Raw genomic sequence first — 10492 nt, 5'->3', positions numbered from 1 at the left:
GTGCTAATCTACATCAGGATTTTCTAAATAACTGAGAAATTAACCACTTATGCTTTTTTTTTTTTTTTTTACTGTTCAAACTGCTTTCAGTTATACAAAATGAATAATAATGAATAAATGTATTATCTTCTCCAAACTTTTAAGAGTACACATGGAATGTATTTTAGCAGCATTTCCTTTATGAATCTCAAGTTATTGCTATGAACAATAATATTTATGTTGTGCTGTAGATAGAGAAGAAACTCTGTATATGTTAACAAGGTTTCAGAGGACTGACTAATTAAGCGTATAATTGTTTTACCAACTGTATCAATTTCTCCTCACAGGTTTGAATTGTTTGTCTCCACTCTGGTTAACAGATGCCCTTAGGAATTATTCAGATGTATGTACTATTTTTCATCCCTGCCTTCAGTACTTTTCTGAAGTAAAAGGACTATCATTTCAAAGGTTATTGTAATCAGAGCAGTGATTGTTCTCTTCTCCCTGTTCATGCCATAAAAGTTATCGAGCACCTACTCTATGCCAGGAATTGTTCTAGGCATTTGTCAGTAAACAAAATAAAAATCATTGCCTTATATTCTAGCAGTGAAGAGAGACAAAAACAAACGAACAAAAACCAAAACAAGAAAGCGAAGACAGGTAAAAATACCTAAAAATAGGTAAAATATTGAAGATATAAGACCTTGTGCTATTTTAAAAAATGAAAAATAATGAAGGATACTAGAGATTGGGAATATTGGATGTAAGGAATGTTGGAGCAAGAGTGCAGGCTGTGATACAAGATGGACCTTATTAACATGGTGACTTGGAGCAAATATTTAAAGGAAGTGAGGGAATTAGTTGTGCAGACATCTGGGAGAAGAGCCTTCTAGGCAGCCGGGAAATTAGCAAACTCCCTGTTTTGGGAGCATTCCTGGAACAACACAGAGGCTAGTGTGACTGGAATGAATAGTGTTGAGGGAATAATAACAGAAGATGAGGTCAGAGAGAGGACAGAGAACAGATAATGCAAAACTTCATAAGCCATTGTAAGAATTTAGATTTTATTTAAGTTGTGATTGATTCTCCTATTGGAGCATGCCATAAACTCCAAATAGCACCTTTTCCCATCAGAGGTACCTTTAGTGCCATAATTCCTGCCAAGTCATATGACCCAAGTGGCAGGATTTCTTGTACCATGGCTGGACCTGCAGCAGAATTCATTCATGCTGTGGAGCTGCTGGCCTGAAGCAAATAGACTGCAGATATTTCTCCATCAAAGATGAGTTTATTTGGAATCAGCAGAGAATTGCAATTCAAAGTCTGCAACCACATGAGCCACATTCAAGTCCCTGCATGGGAAGGGAAGGAGAAAGATTTTATAGAGAGAAAAAGGTACTTGGGAGGGTCATAATAAACAAAGAGCCCATGGCTTTTCATTGGCTGAGTCATTGTCAGGAAAGAAGAGGAATCTTTCTTTTTCCATTGGGCTCTGCTGTTATCACAGGGTGTGAGATTCCCCCCCCCCCCACACTTTGGTCTCCCACCTCTATTTAATTGAGGTTTCTGTTTATTAATTTTTACAAACAGCTTTTCTTGTCACTTGATGTATGGCTGGAGAAGTATCATCAAGCATGAATAGGCTGCTTTCAGAACCCAGAGAAGCCTGTCAGGTGTTGTGCTTCCTCCTTAATTATTAGCCTGTGTGAGATGCGATGATATATGCTTTAAGTTGGAGGTTATCCCAGCATCCTGAGGTTCACTAAATTCCGTAGTACTCCACTGATGCAGCAGGCCCCTGAAACTTCATAGTGTTTATGTCTTTTCCTCAGGAGTATGTGTTTTACTAAGGCTTCCAATTTATTTGACATTTCCTTGTTCATTATATCCAGTCAATGTTCTGTTATTGGTAAAATGGATATTCTACAGAATGTCCAGGTGGTTTAGGTCTCTTTGGACTATATTATGACAGACGGCAGAAGGGTTAACTTAGCCTGGAGTAAAGTTGTAAATGTGTGCTCTATTTTTCATCCTATTTGATTGTGAACTGCTTCTGATTCTCCTTCTTCAGAGGTAAAAAAGAAAGTACTTGCCAGATCAATGACCCCATACTATGTACCTGAGTCTTTGTTCATTTTTTTCTAGCAGATTCCACATCTGCCATAGCAGCTTCACCTGGGGTTCTATGTGGCAAAGCTTGATCAGTGGTGTCTGCTACTATTCGTCTTCTTTTTATAGTAGGAGGAATGAAATGAGGTATGATAGCTCCATAGACTTTTTTTTTTTTTCCATAGACTTTTTATTGGGTTAGCTTCCTTCGAAATCCCAATTATTCATCCTTGATTTCTTTTTGTTGTATTACTGTGGTGATCTATTGTTGGCTACCCATCTATCTTGACCTATCCTCTATTAATTGTCGCCATAGTTCTCTGAAGTTAGGCCTGCCTGCTGCCTTCAAATGTTTCCACTCTTTGTTATCATTGGGCCTATTTTTCTTTGAAGGCTAAGTGTTACCACTTGGTCTCTATCAGTTCAGGATTCTATCATGCCATTGCTATCAGTGAGCCCAGTTCAATAACAGCATCTCCTTCAGAGATGCTATTGTCTACAGGGGAGAACCTTATTGCTTTGGAAAATAGTATATTCTAGGGTGTGCCATAGAAGATAATTGGCTGAAATTTTCTGATGTTATATGGTATATTCACTCTAGTATGCACACTTCTCTGTGGTTTTTTATCGTTGTCTCTACCATCTGCCACATCTATTCTGGTCTTTCTACAACATTTAAGGTGGGACACCCCTTTCAGCAAGCTTCCAGTTTCCAAACCCCAACTTAGCAGCAGCATATTAATTTCATTTTTCTGAGGTCCTTTCTACAGAGTTAAATACTGCAAAGAATGCTCCTTTATTGGTAAACTCTCCTTTTTTCAACTTCCTATCCCTTTGCCCTATATTCATCATTTTCAAAATTCATTCCCTTTCACCACGGGAAGCTCAGCACTCCCTGGGAAATGTTGTGACTCAACCATAGTTACTGGTCTAGTGACCAAGAAGGAAGGAAGGAAGGAAGGAGTATATCCTCAGGAGTGCACGTGTGGTCTTGCAAGGAAGAGACCTCTGGATTATTGTTAAACAAGAGTCAGAAATTGGGTCACATCTGCAGATTTTCAAGTGCATTTAGCCAGATGTGTACATCCCAAGTTGCAGATTACCTTCCATCCCAGTTCATGCTTGAATCGAGAATTAAACCTTCTCTGAAACTCTGCTATCCTTATAATGACATTCTGTCCCTTGGCCTCAACTTCTTCTGTTCCTTAGCTCCGGGAGAAGAGGATCTTTTTATATACTGACAAGAAAGTCTTCTAATTTTTACACTTCACCTTAAATTACAGAGTAATTACCCTAAGCTCTTCATTGTTTTCCTCCAGTGCATTCATTGTCCTATATAGTTAGTATTTTCTCTAATTTCTCAAATACCTGATGTATTGTATGCAAGACTGTGTTCTCTTTTACTAAGATTATTTTATGTCTGTGAAATATATAACAATGTCACCACGAGAATTTACCAGGGGCTATCAGTACTCTACCACCAGTGATAGCGTATTCATGCCAGTCAGTCAGTTGGTGATTCAGCTCCAAAATCCCATCTTACAGTCTGCTTCTAAGACCACACTTCGGACCAACTCTCTTCAGTCAAAATCTCCAGTAGGCAGAATCAGAAATGGAGATTTCACCCAGGTGGATTATCGTGGGAGATGAACGACTGTAAGGAATAAGGGGAAGCAGGGTAGAGCAGAGTTAGAAATATGACTCAGTTACAACAGAGGCCTTAGCTGATGCTACTAGTAATTCTGGAGCTAAGATGGACCCTCTGAGTTGTCCAAAGTTTAGGCAAGAGTGTTGGGCCTTGTTATCCCTACATTGAATATTCATTGGATGTAAACTACTGTTGGAAATGGGGCATAATCTTGCCACATGAGCTTCCATACATTTGCATCAGGAAACACTGGGAGAAGAACTCAGCTGTGATCTCTAAGCAGCCAACACTCCTAGCGCCTGGGGGAATGAGTGCCTCCGTGCTTGTGAGGGATCTTGGCAGCGAGTACAACATCCAGTATATCAGCAGAGAGAAAAGTTGTGGGTAAGGCAGATTTTGGGAGAACACAGAATTTAGTTTTAGATGTATCCAGTAAGAAAGATCTATTTGACAGTCAAACGGAGATTTGATTAGGCAGTTTGATGTGAGTCTAGAGTTTAGTAGGGAAGTTGAACTTTAAAAAAACTTATTTTTCTGCATGTGCTTCTGAGTTGCAGGGCTGATGTTAATGGCTATTGAAATTCTCAGACTGTACACTGTTGTGCACCTGTTGTTTGTTGAATGTCAGTCTCTCACATTAGAATATAAACTCTACACGTTTTGGGTTCACCATCCTATTCCTAGTATCTAGCACCTAGAAGCTCAGTATAATTTTGCTGAATCCCTGCCAGGTCAGGGTGTACCTTTACTTCTACTCAGAAATTTAATTAATTAAAGTATATAAGAATGTCATCTTTTGGTTGCCTTTTAAATATTTTCATTCCATGTAGAGGGATACTTTTTCAAACTGCTTTAGAATTCAAAGATCTTAGAAATATGGAGGTTTTAGCTTAGAGTTAATCAGGAATTTGATATAGCTCAATATGTTTATTAAATTATTCTTGATACGATTTTCTACATTATAATATTTTTAAATTATAGCACATGCATGTAGGCACAGAAAGCAAGTTGAAAAAAGTTGCAATAATCCCTCCTAGGAAAGTGTATGGATGTGCTTTAATGATTCTAGAAAAAATATGAAGCATTCACTATTTTTAGCAATCATTTATTAGCAAACAAAAGAAGGCTTTTTCCATCGATAATTTACCTGTTTTGTGAGAAGAGATTCTATCAAATTCCATGACTTGACACATTTAAGTCTACTATAAGCAGAGTTAAGATATCTTATTGTCCTTCCTAAAAATTAAATATCTCAATTTTGATTAAGTTAAATGTAAAGAAATTGGTTTATTCTCCAAGATATATACTAAAAGGAAGTAGGGCATGCTTTTCGTTGGTCTCTTCATGTTATTAATTTTCTAATTGTGAAGAGCCCTTGTGAATTGCAACTCAAATAATAAACGTAACATCCTCTGAGGTCAGTGACTTGACAAGAGAAGAAACTACAAAAAAAAAACTGTGTGTATTTTCAAAGTGCTAATTATTAGTGTAAAAAATTAAGGAGTTATAAAATGGGTGGAGTATGATGGTTTACTAGGTTGAAATAATATTGCAGATATGATGATAGTTAAAACCAAAAACTCTATATTGCATCTTTGAAAATGTTATTCTAGCATGAAATACACGTACAGTATTTTTAAAAATACAGAGCAAAGTTATGCATTATATAAAATAGGCTAGCTCAAAATATATGAAAGGTGAAGAATTTCTGTTTGAAAATCATCCTGACAGCTGAATCTGGTAAGAATTATGTAAATAATTTCAAAAAAGTATTATTCACTCTAATTTGTGAGAACTTTCTTTTACTTCCTGTGGACTGCAATTTGAAGGAATGATATATTCAGACATAGGTGGGTGTATGTCTTTATTGAGTTAGAGATGGCTAGATTTCTTACGTAGATTTATATTATCATTATCCAGAAGCACTACCTTATGATCAGATATTTAAGGAATATCACTAGGATAATGATGCAACAGTCTCTGTTCTTATAATTGTCTTTAGAAAGGGTTATGATGAAAAATAACATACAAATAAGGGACAAAGACAAAAATTTCTTTTTATCATAAGCGAGAATCACTATAAAGAACTACATATTAGATAAAAAGTGCATTTCATTTCAACAAGTTTCTTTTGAGTATCTACATTTGACATTTTACTTGTTTCTGGATTAATGGAACTTAATGTGATTTCTGAAGACACAGATAAGAAGAGGAGACAGATTCTAAATAAATAATCATTGAAACATAAGTACAAGTAAGTTGTGAGACAATCTATAATGTAATTACAAAGTTTTGTGAATTTATTAAGATTTGTCCTATTTGTGGACATCATTAATGGCTTCTTAGAGGAGGATAATGATTTGAACTAGTTTCAAAAAACAGAAAAAATTTAGCTGGAGAGGAAGGGAATTCTAGGTAGAAGGACTTTTATAAAGGTAAAAATTGGGAAAGACTGTGAGCATAATTATCAATAATATAGCCTGCCATTCTTTCATGGCACCAAGTCCGTCTTGTCCTCCCTTCAAATGGAAGTATTTTAAAACCATTCCATGATTTCCAAGTTTCCATTCAACCTGCTTGTCACGTATTTCTAGACCATTGCTTATTAAGGAGAGCAAAGAGATGGACTATAGTCTTCCTATAACTAAGCCATCTCTAGGAAAATTCAAGTTTTCATCTTTACAATAGAATAATTTAACGAATATCTCCTCCAGTATGGGTCTCTGTCTTGATAATCCCAGACCTAAGACCCTGCTCCACCATGTAATAAAGGCTACATTTGGAGATGAACCCTGGAGATAGCCCCACTCTTTGTGACTTGGTCTACCCAAAAATATGTTATTTAAGCTTGTGAATTGGATCATTCAAATGTATGTAATTCTTTCTGAAGGTTAAGGCAGATTATCTGCCACCCCACCAGATGGAAGTGAGACATCAGATCTATTTCATTCATACAGAGGGTCTAGAGATCTTTGTAAAGAAGGAGAGTGTGGAGTTTCATCCAGCTAAATATTTTGGCTTCAGTGAAGACAAAGACCATTACTTCTGCTTGATTATCAGTCCAATTTATTCAGTGTCCACTACTCAGGAAGAGTAAGTTTGCAGAAGAAGATAATGGATTCAGTTTTGAGTGTGGTGGAATTTAGATTCTCATTAAATGTCCATTGTAAATACTACTACTACTACTAGCTGTCATTAATCAAATGCTAGTTTTGTACCAGGGCTGGAACTATATTCTTTACATGAATTGATTTATTATTTGTGTAATGAATACCTTATATAGATAGATGAAGAAATTAGAGTTTAGAGAAAGAACCAAAGAAAGAGTTAAACATGTCCCATATACTTGAAAGTTATCCAAAGAGATGATAGTTAAATTTGTGAAGTGTATATAACTGCTAAGGGAGAGTGTATATGGTGAGAAAAGAGGGCTGATTATTAAGCCTGACCAAACCCTTTTACTTGTGTAGAAATCAGATGGCAAAAACTAGAACTATCAGTGGAATTCCAAGTGGCTGGGCAAGGGAGAAAGTGTCTTTTCTTAAAAACAGAGATGTGTTTATGTGGCCAAAAGCAAAAACACTATACAAAGGTGTGATTCATAAATATTAGAGCCAGGTGAGCATAAGAACAGTGAAATAAATGTAAATGGAGATCAAAATGGGAACAGAGGGCATTTTCTACCATTGGCTCATTTCTTCCACTACTTATGTCAAGGTGCTCAGGTGATTAAGATGCATTTATTAGTCCAGAGTTACGGTAAAGAGAAATGAGAATTTGCTTATCATTCGGGGGTAGACGTGGAAAAGAAAGCAACCCAAAAACATTACGGAAAATTAAAATTCTTGGATATATCTGTTAGTGCCCTGAGAAGAAAGAGATGGCATTCTTTAACTGGGTAATATGAGAGGAGTTTAATAAAGTGTTTATGAAAACTAGAAGAGATACTAACCACAGGATTAGTAATAGCTGAAATCTACTCATGCCTCTAACTCTAAAGAAGAGGAAATTGCTCCCAGAATTCAGAGTAAAACAGCTGTTTAAAGAGGACCAACAGATAAAAACTATGGCCTGTCTAGGGTTGCTACCAACATTGGAGGAAAGACAGTAGAATACGTACTGGAACTTTACCTTCCTATATTCCTTAACCTTCTGTTAGTGATACTTATCGGCCAAACCTAACCATAAACTGTAGGATAAGTGAGTTCGTTAATGTAGATCGAATAGGTTAGCCTCCTGATACATACAGCAGAATGGAGAAGGGTTTGTAAGAATGCACACAGAAGTTTGGTGTTTAGCAGCAATCTGTCTTCTTAAGATTCTTCCCGAGGTTAACACACAAAAGATATACATTCAGAGGATAAAGAGTGAAAAAATAGAGTTCTGAGGATAAAATACATAAGAACACCAAACTTTGAGACAAGCAGAAGATTTTCTTGTTATTTAAGAAACAAGAAAAAGGATATATTTCTTATCCTTGTCCCCATAGGATGCTGTACTATTCCATTCTGTCTCATCTGTCCCTGCCCTTGGCCCTTGGGGATAAGTTATGGATATATAGAAGATAAATCACATTATCAGTTGTATCATATACTTCAATATAGTTATGTACAATCAAAGCCAAAATAAAGGCATTTTATATGTGAATACTTGGTCATTAGTGATATGAAAGAGAATTTATAACAGAGAAGTTGAGTAGGAGCAATATTTCAGAAGAACTGAGGCAGGAATGCTCCCCGAAGAATTAGAAAACATGAATCTAGATTTTTCTTTTAAGAAATGTGATGGTAAACAGATAATATCTTGAGAAAAAAACATTGGACAGAAGAGGATTCTCATTTCAGATGCAAAAGAATATAATACATTCCTAACCGAGGTAACGCAATAACGAAATAAGAAGACATTCACCAAGTAAGGAAGGGATTGGGGAAGAGTGATGCAGAGAATTTCTAAAGAAGATGCGTTGGGGGCGAGGCACAAATTTGGGGATGCAGATGACAACAGAGTGGTCTCCTCAATAAATAAAATGGGATATTTTTCTTTAATACCAAAAGATTTAATTATGACTCAGGAAAAATTGAAGTGAAGGGACAAAGAAATCACATCATAGTTTATAACCAGGGTGTCAGTAATGTAGGAGTAGTCATCTAGGTAAGTGTGAGCTCCATGCAAAAGTATTTTAATTAAGTGCTTTTTGTCAGAAGGAACAGAGAGTCACACAAATTATTTTAAGTAATAAGAGAATAATTTTAGAGCTATGCAGAGGATAAGGATGTGACCTTATAAGGATAAGGTCCAGAACTTTTCAGGAATGCAAACAGGTTACACAGAATTCAAGGCTGCAGGCTTTGGATAGGTATTTTAGTGCTGTGCCATCAGCATAAATCAATAACTCTCTCTGTACCTATCTTCTTTCCCATTATAAACTGGATGTTTGATTTTATGCCACTCAGTTGAAAATATTCCTACCAGCTTTGCTAGAAATCATTGTTGAGAATTGGCAAGTGCTTTGTATTAGACTGCTAGAACCATAGCATGTCTGTCCTTTGATCCAGTGCTCATCTGTGTTTTAATCAGGGTCTGGAGTCATGGTCATGATCATGTTTGCTCTTAGATACTTTTTCAGCAAGATATGTGTGTTTGGCTAAGTCCGTAGAATTGGGAGGTAGGCACCTGTGCTGATATATCTAGCATGAAGTGTGAGATACTACTATTGCTGATGGGCCAAATTCTCAAAGAAAGCCAAAGCTAGTGCCAGTCACACAAAGACTTTTCTAAATTGCCCAAATTTGTGAGCCCAAAGATAAGGATGATCCTCAAGAGCAGAGCAGTTTTTATCCATGCCGTTACCTTCTATCTTCTGAGAGATAAATTTTATATATATATATATATATATATATATATATATATATATATATATATATGTGTATCTGGACCAAATAGGTATCCTTCCTGCAGAAGAGAATAATGTTGGCTACCATAACCTAGTTTACTGAAAATTTAAGATACTAAGTAAATAACTGACCTCAAAGTTCTGTGTTTGTAATATCTCATCACCCCTTTATTTGTACCCAGATAGTGTCCTGTGAGAAATGAGGGCAGGGTACGCGATCCTTCTGAATCAGCATTTAAATAAATGCTTTATTCTACTGATGTTTATTGAGAGGCTACTACTAGATGCTGTGTTTTATGCTGTTATAAACAAAAAGGTATAGCTTCTTTCGTGTTCTTGTATTTAGCTATTGCCAGACAAAAAGAGAAACACTGCATAATCTCACTTTCAGTGTGGAATCAAAAATCGTCAAATCATAGAAAGACTGCACAGAATGATGGTTGCCAGAGGTTAGGGGTGTGGGAAATGGGGACATATTATTCAAGGGATACAAAATTTCAGTTACGCAAGATGAATAGTTTTGGGGATTTAATGTACAGCAACGTGACTATAATTAACAATACAGTATTGTATACTTAAAGTTTGCTAAAAGGGTAGATCTTAAGTGCTCTCACCACCACACACACAACACACACATACACACACACACATACACACACACGCACACATACACAAGATAACTATGTGAGAAGTTGATGGATATGTTAACTAGCTTGATTGTGGTGATCACTTCACAATATATATGTATATCAAAATTTCAAAATTGTATACCTTCAATGTATACAATTTATATGTGTCACTTATACCCCAATAAAGCTGAAAAAAATTAGCCAAGGGAAGTAGAGTACAGAGTCAGAGTCCAA

General features: G+C 36.2%; 1 long non-coding RNA gene across 1 annotated transcript in view; it reads right to left on the bottom strand.

Annotated features, from left to right (window-relative positions):
- Positions 1–1057: 1057 nt before the first annotated feature.
- The window catches only part of LOC141275769 (uncharacterized), a 32753-nt gene continuing 23318 nt past the window's right edge, over positions 1058–10492 (bottom strand). Inside the window, exons 3-4 of the long non-coding RNA XR_012324058.1 lie at positions 3546–3742; positions 1058–1331 (exon numbers count right to left, since the gene is read on the bottom strand). This is a non-coding gene — a long non-coding RNA (uncharacterized lncRNA). The remainder of the gene's footprint in view (positions 1332–3545; positions 3743–10492) is intronic.

Source organism: Tursiops truncatus, chromosome 11 (genome assembly GCF_011762595.2).
Source record: "Tursiops truncatus isolate mTurTru1 chromosome 11, mTurTru1.mat.Y, whole genome shotgun sequence".
NCBI lineage: Eukaryota > Metazoa > Chordata > Mammalia > Artiodactyla > Delphinidae > Tursiops > Tursiops truncatus.
The sequence above is the reverse complement of the archived record's forward strand: the minus strand, read 5'-3'. Positions and strand labels throughout refer to the sequence as shown.